The sequence below is a fragment of the Phyllopteryx taeniolatus genome, chromosome 5, assembly GCF_024500385.1.
Source record: "Phyllopteryx taeniolatus isolate TA_2022b chromosome 5, UOR_Ptae_1.2, whole genome shotgun sequence".
NCBI lineage: Eukaryota > Metazoa > Chordata > Actinopteri > Syngnathiformes > Syngnathidae > Phyllopteryx > Phyllopteryx taeniolatus.
This window is the reverse complement of record NC_084506.1, coordinates 10,732,678-10,750,305: the sequence shown is the minus strand read 5'-3', so window position 1 is coordinate 10,750,305 and position 17,628 is coordinate 10,732,678. Positions and strand designations below refer to the sequence as shown.

The 17,628-nt window shown below is 38.8% G+C and overlaps 1 long non-coding RNA gene and 1 pseudogene across 1 annotated transcript; both read right to left on the bottom strand.

Moving 5' to 3' along the window:
* Positions 1-1,503: 1,503 nt before the first annotated feature.
* LOC133477731 (myosin heavy chain, fast skeletal muscle-like) lies at positions 1,504-6,618 on the bottom strand (annotated as a pseudogene).
* Positions 6,619-7,635: 1,017 nt separating this feature from the next.
* Positions 7,636-16,030, bottom strand: LOC133477682 (uncharacterized). Its single transcript, XR_009788449.1, has 4 exons — positions 15,664-16,030; positions 15,306-15,562; positions 8,600-8,804; positions 7,636-8,517 (listed from the first exon to the last, which is right to left on the bottom strand). It is a non-coding gene; the product is annotated as an uncharacterized LOC133477682 (long non-coding RNA).
* Between the last annotated feature and the right edge of the window lie 1,598 nt (positions 16,031-17,628).

The following is a 17,628-nucleotide window of genomic DNA, read 5'->3' as shown; positions in this document are numbered from 1 at the left end:
TAAATTCATGATGAGATATTTTAAATTCTAAGAACATATTACAGTTCCACATTCCAGTAGTTCTATCATTCTGTCAAATAGACATAGCTCCAATACAATTACCAAAAGGAAGGCTGTTTCCACAATGACTTCACACTGAATTATGTTTTTATTATTAATACATTTTTAACTAATATTTTTAAGCAAACACTTGGATCCTGGAAAAAAATAAATATTTTGCTTTTTACTTTCATTGGTAAACCATGCCATGGACTTCAAAACGACAACAAAACAAATCTTATTGTACATAATTGCAATGCTGTTGCAATGCTCAACATATTAGCATTAACAGTTCAACTGTTCATGCAGGCCTCCTGCATGCTAACATTTGTCTTCCTTTGTGTGAACATGCTTTGCTTTCAAAGCAGTAGTTAAATTTGGAATACATGCCAAATAGAGGTCAGCTGATGCTTACATGACTTTCAACATTTGTCACAGGACCATACACATTCTGTTACATTTCCATCAACAAAAACAGATTGCGGATATCCCCTATTTAAAATTAATTTTAATATTTAATTGCAGGTAGACCCGTTGCTTTTGATTCTTTTATTTGATAGCACATTAATTAAATGAATCATGTATCAAACCAAAGACAGGATTCTTACTCTTCTCATGTAATTATTAACTTATATGAGTGGAAGGTAGAAGCATGAAAGGTTATATGTTTATTACTCAACAAATGGCATTACTATTTGTAATTATGTGAAACAGATATGTCTCTGGTATTCACACATATCATGCTATTAACACTTAAATCTGCAGACATAGCTGCATGTTCATTTTTGGCTTCACACACAACAGTTGTTGAGCTATGGCCTTTTTAAATGTCACAGGCAACAGATGATTTTGTACTGTGAAAAAAATGTTTTAACCCTCACTCATTAAAGTCGCTTTTTGGGGCGCTTGTTAAGAATCTTCTTACAGAAGTGATAAATTGATTATATATACAGTAAGAACAAATCACTAACATTTAGAATTTTGTACTGTGTCTGAATGGATCAGAAAATGGTTAATATATAATTTCTTTTAATAGGTTTCTTACATTATAATCAAGTTAATTACCAATAATATCTGTAGTGTGTTTCCCAATATTTACATTTTTTGAGAGACACTTGGGTGGGTGAGCTTTCAATTAGTTATTTCCACAAAATGATTTCAGCACTCTGAAAAGTACATCAGAATGCTTTTAAAACATATTGTGATGAGTAGACAAAGCTCCATTATATGATATCACAATCAGACAGAGTGTGACAAATTGTATTGAGCTGTCTGATAAGTTATAGTTCATAATGTGATGCCTTTTTCCTGGTCAGTATTGATATACACAGAAATTAAATGAAAATGATCAGAAATTATAATTGAAACAAAGCAACATAGAAAACAATTTAAGAGCAGAAGCATACTTTTATTTTTTTTCAGCATAAAGTGTGATTTAATTGATTCATGATGAAAAACACTGCTTTATTCAGCTGCTTCTTTCCCCTGTAAAAGATGCATTTTTAGTACAAATTGTTTCACATGAAATTAAAATACTTTCAATCACAATTACTGATTTCAGTCTAACAAAGGAATAATATCCCACAAAGTATACTTTAATACAGATTTAACATTATTTTCTGTTATATCAACAAGCTGATACATAATTACCTTGCCAAAGTCACAGCTTTTGGCTCTCAGTTTGTTGACTTGAGACTAATGTCAGCACGCTCCTCAGCCTCCTCTAGCTCATGTTGGACCTTTCTGCACTTAGACAGGTGAACATTAATTGGCCTGCTCTTCCACACAGAATTATATTTTTAAATGTCAAAATACCATTTTGGAAAAAAGAGAATCTTTTCATTTTTAATATGGAAAGATTACCCACCGCTTCCTCAGCCTGCCTCTTGTAGGCCTTCACCTTGAGCTGTAACTTAACAGGTTCCTGCAGCCTGGTCAATTTTTTTTTGTCCTCTTCAGTCTGGGATAGAAAAAAAAAACAGGCTAGCAAGTTTGAGTATACAGTACACCTTTAAATGCATTTTCTTGAATCGACTGGTATGTTTTCTATATGTGTAATAATAAATTTTACCTGGTAAGTGAGCTCCTTCACTCTCCTCATATTTTCGGGCACACTTCACAGCATCAGCTCCACGTTTCGGCTCTGCTTCAACCTCCGTCTCAAGCACAAGCACCTGGAGAAAAGAATGTTCTATTGTAGCATTCATATTTTTTTAATAACCTGGTTTTATTTATTTATTTTTTTACACAACCATTTTATCCTAAACTCAAGTTCCTGAAGCTGCTTCTTTCCAACCTTCACGGCCCGGTTCTCAGCCTGATCCAGGCAGTGCTGCCGGTTTCTGACAGCAACCTCCAGGTTCTTTTGCATTCTCTCCATATGAGCACAAGTATCCTGTTCCTTTTGCAGTTCCTCAGCCATCATTGCAGCCTTAGAAAAGGCATAATTACTGTATATGGTTCTTCTAAAACAATATGCGTAGAAGAGAAGAATGAATAATTTACATGGAGTAAAATTATCAACACAAAACAAATTACATCAGTAATGGCCTGCTTGGTTTTCTCCTCGGCATTCCTGGCTTCCTGAACTGTGTCATCCACTTCGCTTTGGAGCTGGACTAGGTCAGCTTCAAGCTTCTTCTTAGAGTTCAGCAGGCTTGTATTCTAGGACATCAAGACAATTGTCATTCAAGATACAATATTCATAATTATGCTTGAACAGCAGCACAATTTATATTAATATTTACCTGAGAGTGCAGGAGTCCAACACGTTCACCATCTTCCACCAGCTCCTCCTCAGCAACTTTACGGCCCCTCTCTGTTTGTTTCAGAGCAGCCTTAAGTTCCTCAATTTCAGCTACCATGAGGCCATTCCTGCGCTCCACCATAGCGGCTTGTTCCTTAAGGTCATCCTGTGCTCTGACGGCGTCATCAAGGTGCAGCTGTGCATCCTGGTGAAAATCAAGGGATCAAGTGACTGAATGGCAACACGAGAGAACAGTGGTCACAGTGCATGTCGTAGCTCATCAGCTGTGCCTGCCTGCACAATCCTCAGCTGCTTCTGAGATTCAGTAGTCTGGCGATTGGCGTGGCTCAGCTAAATCTCCATCTCAGTCAAGTCTCCCTCCATCTTCTTTTTGATTCTCAGGGCATCATTCCTGCTCCTGACCTCAGAATCCAAAGGGCTCTGCATGGAATCAATCACCCTCTGGCTGTTCCTCTTAATCTGCCCCATTTCCTCATCTTTCTCTGCCAGTTTCCTGTCCACTTCTCCTTTAATCTGGTTGAGGTCCAACTGGACATGCAGGATCTTAGAGTCTTCATGTTCCAGCGCTCCCTAAGGAATTGAGGATAAACTATTAGTCTTTCCACTCATCTTGGAAAAATTTATTTTGCACCATCCTATTAGTTTAAATCACCTCGGCCTCTTCAAGAGCAGTTTGGATTTCAGACTTCTCTGTCTCCACATGTTTCTTGGCCTTCTCGAGCTCATGGATGCTCTTTCCGGTCTCTCCAATCTGTTCAGTCAGATCAGGGATCTCCTCTGCAAAGAGATGAAGAGGGTTTCAAATTAAAATTGTTTCTTCCACCACATTATTTACATGGAAAATTAACATGAATTATGAGTTGCCAAATTCCGTGAAAAATTCACAAAGATTCTTGTTTTCATGCTTCATGGTCTCCAGCTGATCTAGAGCTTCCTCATAAGAATTCTTCATCTTGAACAGCTCAGTGCCTAGTGAACGAGCCTCCTTCTGAGCTCCCTCAAGCTCTGCCTGGCCCTCCTCGAACTTCTGCTCCCGCTCTGCCAACACCGAGTTTAACCATTTCTACAGTGCAAAGTGTTCAATGCATGTTTATGTCTCTTTCGGTATCTCATAGATGCTCTAGATAAGTTTTACATTGTCAAGTTCGTCTGCTTTTTGTCAAGGTTGGCAACAAGCCCATTGGCCCTCTCCATGTTAATCATGGTGTCTTCCACTTCACTCTGGAGTCTCTGTTTGGTTTTCTCGAGAGAAGCACACTTGGAATTCACAGCCTCAATCTGTTCCTCAGCCTCCTGGAGGCGCTGTGCCAGCTTTTTCCTGTTTAAAAATGTTAATGAGTGAAACATGTCCAATCTCAAAAATAAAAAAACTAACTACTTCATCCAGCGACATGTAATCACATGTAATTTTATTTATTTAATATAACTCTGGAGTCTCTGTTTGGTTTTCTCGAGAGAAGCACAGTTGGAATTCACAGCCTCAATCTATTCCTCAGCCTCCTGGAGGCGCTTGTAACAACTTTTTCCTTTTAAAAACTTAATGTGTGAAAAATGTCCAATCTCAAAAAATAGATTAACTACAGTACTTCATCCAGCAACATGTAATTACATAGTATAGTAATTTAATTTATTTAATATAATAAATAAATACAATTTTCATCATGTTACTGCAGGCCATCAAATAATGATACTCCCTAAGATGTCATTTGATATAAAAGATAATTACATCCTTCCAAGTCAAATGAAAAATAGCCAGCTGAGATAAAGTTCCTGTAAATATGCAGTACTGTATTAGAATTGTTTTAATTTAAAATCATACTCACTTGGCTTCCTCAAGCTCCTCAGTGCGCTGGATGGCATCAGTTTCATACTTAGTTCTCCACACAGCCACCTCACTGTTGGCCTTGGACATTCCATGCTGCAGCTCAGCCTTGGCCTCCTGCTCCTCCTCAAACTGCTCCCTCAGCAGATCACAGTCATGGTGGGCTGATTGAAGTCCATGGGCAAGAGCATTCTTTGCCTGGTAACCCGAAAATGTTTTATGAGCACATTTTACTACCTTAAAACAAAATTGTTGTCAGGAGTGATGTTTCTTACTTCGGCCTCCTCGTCAATATGTCTCTTCAGTTTCTCAATCTGCTGTGTAAAGGCCTGCTTACCTCTGGTCAGCTGTGAGACTAGCCCTTCCCTTTTACTCAATTTGACGACCAAATTCACCTTGTATGAACATCATGTAGAGATAGCGTATGTTTAGTTTTTCCACAAAAAAACTACCTGTGTACAGTAGTTTGACTGTCACATGCATACCATTTTCTGTCAGAAGACTGGCTTTCAGTGCAGCCTGGTCATTGTCAACCTGCTTACTCAGCTGAACAACACTGTCAGCCTGCTTCTTGCACAGAGCCGTAGCAGTGGCCTCATGCTGTAAGGTGGACTCCTCAAGATTACATCGGAGCTTCTGGAACCCTGCCTCAAGATTCTTGTTCATCTCAATCTGAGAAGCAGTGGCACATCCTGCCTCCTCTAGCCTTTCACTGATCAGCTCTCTGCTTCTCAACATTGGCACGAGCAGCACAGTCAGCCTCAATTTTCTCCTTCAGTTCCTCAATGCAGGACTATAAGGCAATGTCATTTTTGTACTTTTTTCATTTGTAAACAAATATTAGATGACACATCGATGTTTTCTGAAAAACAAGAATAACTCACTTGAAGTTCCTGTATCTTCTTCTGGAGTTGACTACCCATTGACTGCTCATCCTCGATCTTGCTAAGAAGATGACTAACTTCGAAGTCCTTCCTAAAAGGATGAAGTGTGCACATTTAAAATATATATTTTTTTTAATTACTTTTTTTTTTTTTTCATGGCATGAATTTAATGAGAGCATAGAGATGATACTTTTACTTTTTAAGTTTCTCATCAGACTGCTGTTTGTCATTCTCAGGGTCCATGATAGATTCCTGAGCCAGTTTCAGGTCACCCTCAAGCTTCCTCTTGGCCCTCTCCAGGTCCATACGCAACTTCTTCTCGTTCCATAATTATCTAGCAATTGGACAATACTTACAAAACGAGAAGCGATGTCATTCCTCACAGTTTTAGCATTACTGTAGGCTTCCAGAAGAGGGTAGGCAGCAAGAATCTGATCCTCAAGTGACGCCGGCAATAATCTTTAGATATACAGACCCTTTCTAAAAAATGTTAATTATTTTGGAAAAGTTTGTTTATTTCCATAATTCCATTCAAAATTTTAAACCTTCATATATTATAGAGTCAGGGCCCACAATTTAAACAATTTCAAGTATTGGTTTATGTTTACATAATTTGGGCTTCCAGTTCATAAAACCCACAAAATCGGGATTTCAAAAAATTAGAATACTGTAACGAAATCGTGTCAAATTTTGCAGGCCATAAATGTTTTAAACTGAGGGTCACACACTAATCATCTACTAAACTCAAAGTTCCTGCACAGGTTTTCCGAGGTATCATTAAATTGCTTCAGTTTGGTTCAATTGTCTCAGTTGGGTTCAATATGGGGAAGACTGCAGACTTGACAACTGGCCAGAAGACCATCATTGATACCCTCCATAGGATGGGTAAGCCACAGAAGTTCATAGCTAAGGAGGCTGGCTGTTCAAAGAGTGCTATGTCCAAGCATATCAATGGAAAGTCTAGTGGAAGGACAAAATGTGGCAGGAGAAGATGCACCAGCAAAAGAGATGACTGTGGGCTTCAGCGGATTATCAAACAGAGAAGATTCAAGAGTGGAATGAGGTTGGAGTCACAGCTTGAAAAAAATCACCACATTCAGACCCATCCGGAAGATGGGCTAAACCTGTCGGATTCCTCGGGTCAAGCCACTTCTGAGCCTGAGCCAACGTAGGAAGCGTCTCAACTGGGCCAAGGAGAACAAGGACTGGACTGTTGGCCAGTGGTCCAAGGTCCTCTTTTCTGATGAACGTGTGCCTTTCATTCGGGAATCAAGGCCCAAGGGTTTGGAGGAAGATGGGTGAAGATCAGAACCCAAGCTGCTTGTGGTTCAGTGGAAAATATGTACAGTCAGTCATGATTTGGGGTGCAATGTCCAGTGTAGGTAGATGCCCATGCCATCACAGTGCTTGACTGGCCAGCCAACTCGCCAGATCTAAACTCCATTGAGAATCCATGGGGTATTATCAAGAGGAACATGAGGGGCACCAGACCCAAATACAAAGGAGAACTGACAGCAAGCATCAAGGAAATCTCGGCTTCCATAACTCCCAGGCAATGCCACTGGCTGCTTGCCTCAATGCTACAGCACAAAGGGATTCCCAACCAAGTATTGAAGATTAACAAATTGTTTTGAAAATACCATATTTTGATTGATTTAATGTGACCCTTATTTCTTTTTTTTTTCTACAAAAACTAGGTCAATGGTAATTTCTTCACAGTATTCTAATTTTTCAAATTCCTGATTTTGTGGGTTTTATGAGCTGAAAGCCCAAATAATGTAAAAATAAACAAATAAATACTTGGAATTGTTTAAATTGTGGGCCCTGAATCTATAATCTATGAAAGTTGAACTCTTTGAATTGAATGATGAAAATAAACTTTTCCATGATATTAATTTTTTTGGGGAAAGGATCTGTAGATCAATAGACAGACAGATGAGAGCCAACAACAACAACAAAGAAAATTGTAATATATGGGTTTATTGCTCGTTGACTTGCACACACCTTTCACCAAATCCACTCTGCGTTATGGAACGACAGGCATACTAATGAGGCAATGAAGCCTTCAAAAATCCTTCGGCACATGGAGCCCAAACACCAAACATTAAAATAGAAGCCTTTGGAGTTTTTTTGAAAAAAAAAATATATTTTTAAAAGAAGGACCGACTTGTTGAAGAGATACAAGGCTAACCCCTAACCCTACAAATACATTGTGTAATTGTGGTTTGTATTTGTAATAATTTGTTCTTGTTTATTTTTATACTGGTCTGTTTAAATATGTCTTCACGTGAAACAGGTCGGTGGTGCAATAATGTTAGGGACTGCAGTTCTTAGTGAACATACCTGATACTTTCCCTGGTCTTCTTTCTCATGTCCACAAATTGTGGCAAATTACTGAATGACACGCCTGTTGTTCACAGTCTTTAAAAGACCAGATTCTCCACTTGGGAATAGAAACAAACTTGTTAAAATATGTTTACAGGTGTTGTTTACATAACTCATGTGATAAAGATGGACTGGTTCTCCCTGTCTGTTAAAACAGAAACATGAAAATAATAATGTATGTCTGTCGCAGACATCTCAAATAGTTGTGAATTTATACGTTAATCTTATTACTTATCAGTAAGCATGAATTGATATGCGTTGTCAGAGACAGAAGATGTGGGGTGGAGCCTCCATACGCTTCTTGCCTCAATAAGCACTCACAACTTCAGAATTATACACTGTGAGCCACTTGTAGGAGTTCACAGTGGCGCGAGAACAGTCCAGAGTAGGTGTGAGAGAGATCACATGTATGAAACTGTTAACTATAAGCCTACTGTATGTCTTAAAATATACATTAATCGACACTGTCCTGTATATGCTCTTTTGCTACTCATTTGGCAGATTGTCTTACATAGATCATCCATGCAGCAACGCTCTTTGAGATTATACTAACTGTAACTATTACAACTTATTAACTTGGGAGGGTTTATTGGACAGACGTCTTCTTTAGCTGTCCTCTCCTAAAAGAAGGCATTGGATACTGTGAGAACTGATCATATGCTTTTAGCACATGAGTTTAACCTAAGAAGAGACGATTCCAACCTCCTCAGTGTCCAGGAATTTGATGGTGACTTTCCCACCATCTTTCTTGACGATTGTTCCCTTCAAGTACGGCCACATAGCAGGCTGTCTTGGCATCGAATGTTTTGCTCTGAACCTCATTTCTCTCCCTCTTTGGTTTGCGAAGGTAGATGGCAGCGTTGCCATAAACAGCCATGTCTGCGTCCGTACTCGTGGTGGTTTATGTCTGGGTTAAACAGAAAAATTTGCCAATAAGCACTTAATTTACATATGTTGGTTTTGTTCAGCTTTTTAATTACAGTTTTTCTCAGTCACTTTGGTATATTTCTCAGATCAGAATTGAAATTCTCAAAAGTACTTGTTCAATCCTCACATCATTGAGTCAGTTGTGCACATCAGAAAAGCAGTTTCTCATTCTTTGAACAAGTTGCAAATGCTTTGGCACACCCATACGAATGAATATGTACAATTCTCTGCTATTTCCTACGTTATCAATTGTTTGTCATGTCGATCAAAACTTTTTATCGTGTTCTAAATTCAATAGTCTCACCCCCCACAGCATTTAAGCATTAGTTCATCACATGTAAGTCCTTACATGCAAAATAGTTGAACAAGTTATTTCAACATATAAAGTATTATATATGTCAAGTATATTTCCATGAGACTTTTCATCAAACGTTTTAGCCAGGTGAATCTTGACTTTCTCTAACAAACTCTCAGCTCAATGTGATGAGAACCAGGGGAGCCAGAATAAGGAGTGAAAGCTTTTGCAGCTCGGATGACAGCTTATGGGGGTTAAATTAATTTGACTCTGGAAAGTTTTTGGGCAGTTTCTGCAGAAAGACAGAACATTACTTAATAAACTGAGATGGTATATTATAGACCACATCTACTGCACAAGCTTTACAGAGTCCAATAGCCTTTCATACTGTGATGTACAGTATATAGTAATAGCCATAAAGGTGGCTAAATCTAGCCAATTATTTTGAGTATTGTACTAATAATGACATTCAGACAGAGCAAGGGCTTCGGTAGAAAATTACTATTCGTATTCAAACACTTCAATGGACATAAAGGTCTTGAAATGTTTATTTGTTTATAACCATTTGTTTTTGGTCAATCAAGGCTCTCTGGTATGATCCATTATGTACTGTAACTCTCTAAAAAGGTAGTTCTCACTTACTTCACCAGATCCATAATTTGTTTTAACTTCAGATATTTCTACACATTGCTATCATTATAAATCATTAAATTATTCTGTTTACTAAGAAGGTGCTTCACCAAACATGCTTTACTGTCTTATAAAGTACTTCACTCCTTGCATTGACAGGTTGGCAGCTGGGGAGCTTTGCAAAGCTGTCCTCACAAGGCCTCCGTCTCGAACAGAGAAACATATACTGTATGGCCTGCCTTCTTGTTTGGAAACCAATTGTAGCCAATTTTAAATCTAATGGCCCAATCATATTTCATAGAATGCACTTATACAGGATGCTAATATGAAAACTACTGTGCTGTCAACGTATTCATGTCACCATAAAACAAGTTGTGTTTGCATTGGCAGTCACAAAGAATGAAAGGTGTATATTCCACAGTTTAGTGTTTCCTGCTGGTGAAAAAAAAACAAATTACATTAAATTAAATAAAAATAGCTTCATACACTGAGTTTCGTATAACCAGGGTTTTCCATTAACATTTAACTGATTTTTAACATCTTAGATTAAGCAAAACATTTGGTGTCATTTGTTTATATGAAAAAGGAGCACAAATCACATATAGACAACATACCAGGAAAACAACAAAAGTACTTATTGGCTATTTGTTCTTTTGCTTTTTTTTCAAGTCTCTTCCAATGTCACTGTTAAAAATAGCACAGACAATGCAAATCAAATTGTGATTCAATAAAAAATGCAAAATCTTCTGACTACAAATCAACAATTGCTCAGATTCTATTTCTTGGTCAACGTTCTTAGGTTCTCTGCTAACGGCAGTATGTTACGACACAACGTGCAGGCTGTTGGGCAAACAGTTTAGAAATTCTTTCCCACATCATACCGAAATTAACTGAAATACATTTCAGTAGGGTGGCACTGGTTAGAGCGTCAGCCTCACAGTTCTGAGGAGCGGGGTTCAATGCCCGGCCCCGCCTGTGTGGAGTTTGCATGTTCTCCCCGTGCCTGCGTGGCTTTTCTCCGGGCACTCCGGTTTCCTCCCTCATCCCAAAAACATGCACATTAATTGAAAACTCTAAATTGCCCGTAGATGTGAATGTGAGTGCAAATGGTTGTTTGTTTGTATGTGCCCTGCGATTGGCTGGCAACCAGTTCAGGGTGTACCCCGCCACCTGCCCGATGATAGCTGGGATAGGCTCCAGCACGCCCGCGACCCTAGTGAGGAGAAGCGGCTCAGAAAATGGATGGATGGATGGACATTTCAGTAGTGCGTATGAGCGTGTTTCAATAGTTTATGTAAGAGCATTTCACTAGCGTCTATAAGAGCATTTTACTGGTGTGTGTAAGTTCTGTCCCTGACAGCTCCTCATACTTGTCTAAGAATGTCAACTGAAGTAACAAACTATTAGCAGCTTTGTAAAAGCTGGCTCTTTGCACCACTCTTAGAATTTGAATACACTCAGTGCATGTAAATTGGGAAGTGTGGAACGACTACAGGGAACGAACTTAGTGACTCAATTAATCTTTGCATTTAAACTATTAAAACTGGTGGCATTTTTGTGTGTTTTCAATTGTGTATTTGAGTTTCTGTCAATCAAACTGGAAAAACCTGCTATACATTGATGGGTGGTGAATTAATTTCTTCCCCTCTCACAGCAGAAAGTGTTTAAGAGCCATTGAAGACTTTTACCATGTAAAGTCACGGTCCTCCAGGAATAAACTTGCAACATAAGCAGGACGACCTGTTTCCAGTAAGTTGAGCCACACTGTGTGACATGTTTGACTGTCCTCCCTAAAAGGAAGCCAGCAAATGCTCTGATGCAGGGACAAATCAGTGGTCCAATCAGAGAAGAGGATAGGTCAGGAGGCAGGCCAACAGAAGGTCAGAGCAGAGTATCGGCCCTCTGACTTAGTTAGATTTTGTAAACCCTGCTTAAAACAGCCATTGCTGTTACAGTCTGTTCTGGAATTAATTTTTTAATTTACTTGGATTTTGAACCTGTAATTCAGACTTGGACATAAAACCCAGTTGCAGTACTTGTGTAATTGGTTGTCTGTTGGGTTAGTGATTAAAATGCAAACAGTACTATTTAACTTCCAAAAAAACCTCAGTTTCAACTATGGCTATGTATTACTGTTGCATATCTAGTCTCTTCCTGTGTTTTCTGTCCATCTGTGCTAAATCATGGCCTCTAAAATAAAAATGAATTCAACACCTGTTAACAAGAAAACTAACTTTCTCCATGAATAGCTAAAAACATTTTTTTTTTAAAACCCTCAGACATGGGCGAAAATCACTGGTCTGATTGTTTCCGACCTAAATTGATGACCTACTGGAGAGCATGCCTAGGTTAAAGTGAACATATAGTGTATTTTTTATCTGCTTTGCATGGTGAGGAGCTGTTATTTTTCTTCCGGCTTCAGTTCACCACAAGATTTACACATTGCAACTCGCACTGTTGTCTGCACAGCATACTGTGAAAAGACGCATAAGGGCAATTGAGTACGGTATATACTATTTTAAGAAGTTACTACTACTATGTTAAGAAGCGTGATGGGCTTTTAAGGTCAATAAAGTTAATGGTGTTGAGCTGTTAGGAATGTATGCTTGTTGTCATAGTATGCATGGTTGTCATAGTAGAATCTAACATGTCCACACTGGACCTTCAAATCTGTTTCCATGTGTCTCATTTGACCATTTATTGTCTGATCTTATTTCCCTGCACTCTGCAAATAAGCACAAAAAAGGCTTATTTCCATTGGAATTATTTTGTATCAGCAATGTGCAGAATTTTTCAGCTCTTGCTGACCAGAAAGGTTTCTAATGATACCATAAATAAGAAAATCCTAACTCACATTATCTGAACAAACCGTCTCTGTGCACAACAGGTCATCAATCATTATTTAATAGAACACAAGGACATCAAGGAATCAAATGATACATGATAAGATGACATTTTCTGTGTAGTGTTAATTAGTACTTGAAATAGTGTTGGACAGCTGTTCCCTTTGGTAATTATATTCTGCAGTTGCTAAGATTGCTTAATACTTCAGGAATTCACTTTCCTACACATGGCGCATAACTGCTACTACTACTACTATACTGCACAGTTATGAACACATTGTGTAGCAGTATATCTTTAACTAACACTATGAGTGCTGAGGGCTAAGATAGTTTTGTGTGCAGCAGTAACTCAAAATGGAAGGACAGGAGGGTCAAATGCTTGGACCTTCGAGCAACAAACATTCTATTGCATAGTTATTCATATTTGAGGAGGGTCAAAAGCTGAGATTAGCATTTTCAAGGTACAGACACTGCTATTGCCTCTTACATTGTTGAACAAGATAATATAAATATATGGTTGGATAACATTTTTAGGACTTGACTAATTACCGCAATTTCTCGTGTATAATGCGCACCCATGTATAATACGCACCCCCAAAGTTGACCTCAAAATTCTGGAAAACCCTTCTCCATGTATAATGCATTTTTTCAATGCATGATTTTACTTCTACCCATATGATCAAAACATGAAGTATTATCTGTATTTTGGTTTTTTTCAAAGAATTATTCTGAAGCACTTTATTTGCACACTTTTTTTTTATTTACTTGCCTTTATTTTGAAATTCACAGCCCTACTTTTATTTAGTAAATTAGAAAACACACAGTTGTGCTCATATGTTTGATTACCCAGGCAGAATTTGTAAGATGGGTTCAATTCTTTAAAGACTACATGAAGGACCAGGCAAGATTTTTATTTCAAATGGGATTAAAATTAAACGGTCAAGCATTTCAGAAAAGCATCATTAAGCAAAGCATAACCATAAAGAAATGATGGTTGTTCAATCAGTCATATTTAAAAAAACATTTCACAAATTCTGCCAGGTTATGTAAATTTATGAGCACAACTGCACATTTTTGCAGTTATACATACCTCTGTCATATTGGAATGAAAGTGTACAGCTTTTTCATAACCACTAGATGGCAGCATACATTCATAAAATGTGAAAGTTTTTTCCATTTGTCCCTATATCCATGTATAATGCGCACTATTGACTTGACAATTTTTTCGGGGGGAATGTGCATTATACACGAGACAAAGTAACAAAGGTATTGGGGAATAAGTTTAGACATTTGTTGTCACTGTATTTGTGCAAGATCTGTGTGCGTGAGCTAACCCAAGACAAACCACTAAACTGTCAGGTTAGGCGATTAGCCATAAGAATCCCGAAGCAACCTTAGGACACCATAATAGAAATGTAATTAAACAAGGGAGCACCCTAGAACATTAGTTAAATACAAATAAGGTAACAAAAAACTACAGACAAAAAGAATAAAAGAACATTACAAGCAAAGCACCAGGGTCTTCACAGGACATTCAGGTGGACGGCCATGATGCCGAACCCAACCGCAATGCAGGGGACAGGCCGCTGGATGAGCGCCGCCGGAGCAAGGACGGGTGGCAGCCGCTCGATGAACGCCTGGTGCAGCTGCCGGGGAGCTGGAACGGGAGCCTGCAATCGCTTCCTCAGCCTACCACCATTGAGATTTGGGAGCAGCGGAAACTAGATGGTGAAGCTAATATAGAGTTTCATGGTGTAACTGGTTTGGAGGGTAGACAAGGATGTTTATTGCAGTATAGCATAATGTAAATCAGATACGGTTGTGGGGGTGTGATGCATGAAAGCTCCCAGCAGGGTGGATACTGATCCAGCAGAGACCACATGTAAAGGAAGACAATGACTGCGGGGAGCCACTATAAACATTAGATGCAAGGCTGTGGGATGGAGACGGCATCTGGAGCCAGTGGCAAATGGTCATCATTCTGCAGAGCAACGATGATGTCAGATGGGACCATGGACCAATCAGACAACAGCGATTCCATACTTCCTCTTTGAAACATTGTATTAGTCGGGCGCAAGAATAGAGAGCTTTGTTCAGTCTGCGCTGTCTTTGCTGAGGCAAGGATAAGCATAGCTGCTGACCCAGAGCTCTGTAAAATGTATAGACTCCTCCGTCAGGAATAAATTGGTTGACTTTTAATACGTTGTTATAATTGTAGTTCTTCCACGAAAACGAACATGCATGGAACCTCGAGAGTAATAGGTGATTATAAAATACAAGGTTCCTTCAAAGGGTTCCATCTTAAGCCCATGCCATTTTCCCAAAGTGACAAAAAAAAAAAAAATAAAAAAAAAAAAATAAAAAAAAAAAAAAAGAAACCTGCCATTTTGTAATACATATTCACAAGAGCCAAAAAGACGCAAAAATGCAACGTAGCACATATTGTATGTGGTAAAGATACAGCTGCCTGTGATTATGCACATGGCCAGCAGGTGGTTTAGTGTGCAATGAAGCATCAAGAAATGAACCATTACTCGACCCAATGGCTGAAGTGTTACAATGCTTCATGAAGCCATCACTAGGAACGAGGTAACTTGGGGGCAGGTTTAGATGGATGTGACTTAATTGGAGACGTGGAACAAGGTGTGGGAACTGGTGAAAAATTAAGTGACTTAGGAACAGGGGGGAAAAAAACAGGAGGATACATTTTTACCTTTACTTTGGCGCCTCGGTTGGCCACCACGCGGCGGTCCTGGATAGATGGCCAAACTGGTGCCCAAGTAAATGTCAGTGGGAAAGGACTTGGGCTTTGACTCACAGGGGTTGGAAAAGGAGTGACGTGACAAAAACTGACTAGGATGGGGAAAAACTCAGGAAGGAATTGGAAAAAAAATCTAAATCTGTGTCAGTCGGAATCAGGCAGGAGGTCAACTAAATCGGGGCCATCTTCACAATCGGAAAAATCTGAATCTAAAACAAACATGGAGGTAAAATAGCAGTGCAAGGTGAATATCTAGGAAAAGTGGGGGCACGGGTGAAAAGGACAGAGAAGACGGAACGATCGGGCTTACTGGAGGAGGGTAGGTATGGTTGACAGCCTGAGGGCGCTGAGAGGCAGACTGGTGGAGTGCAGGGTGACACAGTTTTCTTCCCGCTGGGTCCTGTTCTGGTCAGTTTAGTCTGTCATGATTAGGTTTTTTTTAAGGCAAGGCAAAAACAGGGAGGACCCAAGTGCAGGGAGGCAAGGCAGAAGTGCAGGAGTCTCCAAAAATGATATTTAATTTCCCAAAAAAAGGCAAACAATGTACATGGAAAAAGCAAACTAAACAAAGTCCCACAACAGATAGCCAAAGTAACAAAGAAACACTTGAATAAACCTAAAACTGGAAACAAACCATGATTGGGATCGAAGACGTGGGACAGACAGAGACAATGACACCTGACAATGAACCAACAATAACTGAACGAAACCAGGGAACTAAATACCAACAGATTGACGAGGCAATGAGGAACACCTGGACAAGACACAAGTGGCTGGAGGGAACTGATTGGTTGACACAAGGTAGAAGGTTGATGAGAACAGGTGGACAATAACTAAATGAGCACACAAGACATGAAAAACATGGAACACAGGAAAACATGAAACAAAACCAAACACAACCCAAACCAAAACATAGACCATGATAGTAATATTTGTTCTACAATGCTTCTTCACCACAGTGTCCATTTACTGGACCACTTCTGCATCTAGTGAGGTCATATGTCACATTTTGAAGAAGGCTTGCAATTGGTGTTTCTTTCGAGGACCACAGGCAGCCTGATTGAGCAGATGGCCCGCTGTCAGAAAAACAGTCCTGTTTGTATTACCGGTAAGAGAATTAAATTAACCCTGAAAAAGTACACTTGATATAGTCAGATTTATCCAAAATTGACATCATTCTGGTGCATAAAGAATACGTCATGCAAATTAGGTATCATTTCCACATTTATTATGAAAACATTCATACTGTAGTTATTTCAAGGGAAACGTGTGATATTTTCTAATCTCGGTCTTGGTCAAGAATCATCTGACAAAAACTTGTATCTAGAGTATATAAACTGATTGATATAATTCAAGAGATGGCAATACTGTTGTATACCAGCTCATGTTCCATATACAGTATTTATACATCATAAAACAATACTCTTCTCTTTATCTCATTATAGTGGCAAAAAAAAATTTGCTCTGATTTGTAACTAAGGCTGACTGTGGAATTTCTAAATTCCTTAATTGTTCGTTACAGTAAATAAAGCATTGTTATGCTAGAAATATGCTATGTAAATAAATTTGAATTTCTTCTTTAAAAGTGGCTTGCAATGTGCAGGACTGAAACCAGTATATTTTTTTTAGACCTTGCCACTGTTTACTGCGACAGTAACATTGGTATGGGTTTATTTATGAGGCCATGGATTTGTTCACACAGAGCCACAGTTTGCCATACCAACATGTCAGCAGCTACTCACTGCGGATGAGTAGGAACTGATCCAAGATTTTCTCCCTGTGCTGTGAATCTGTATCATCCTCACAACCTTGCATTTCGCCAAGCTGTAATGAAATCCTGAGGTCAGAATAGAGGTATTCAATATCAAATTATTTATTTTCTCAACACACTTACACATCCTGTTGACATATTATAAATGTCTCACTGAAATCAAATTTCCATTTGGCAGTTTTCCTGTGACACTCATCTCCTTTCTCAGCCTATCATATATTAAGGCTCCAAAAATGCATTTTTAAAAGCTTTATCAGAGGATCTAGCTGCATGGTTTGTTAAATGTGTGTGTCTTTCAAGCTTAAAAAGTGTTTTTATTATGGAGAAGAAGGCTGATAGTATAGCTCATCAGACATGAAAGAGGGGAAAGGGGGATTTGAGAGATTCAGTCATTTGAACACCGTTCATTAATATGGCTTAAGTGACTAAATTGAACAGTCCTTAAATGGTTCAGGTCCTACCTGGAGGAAAGAAATTATTTCGTAACCAATGGAAGTTTTCAAT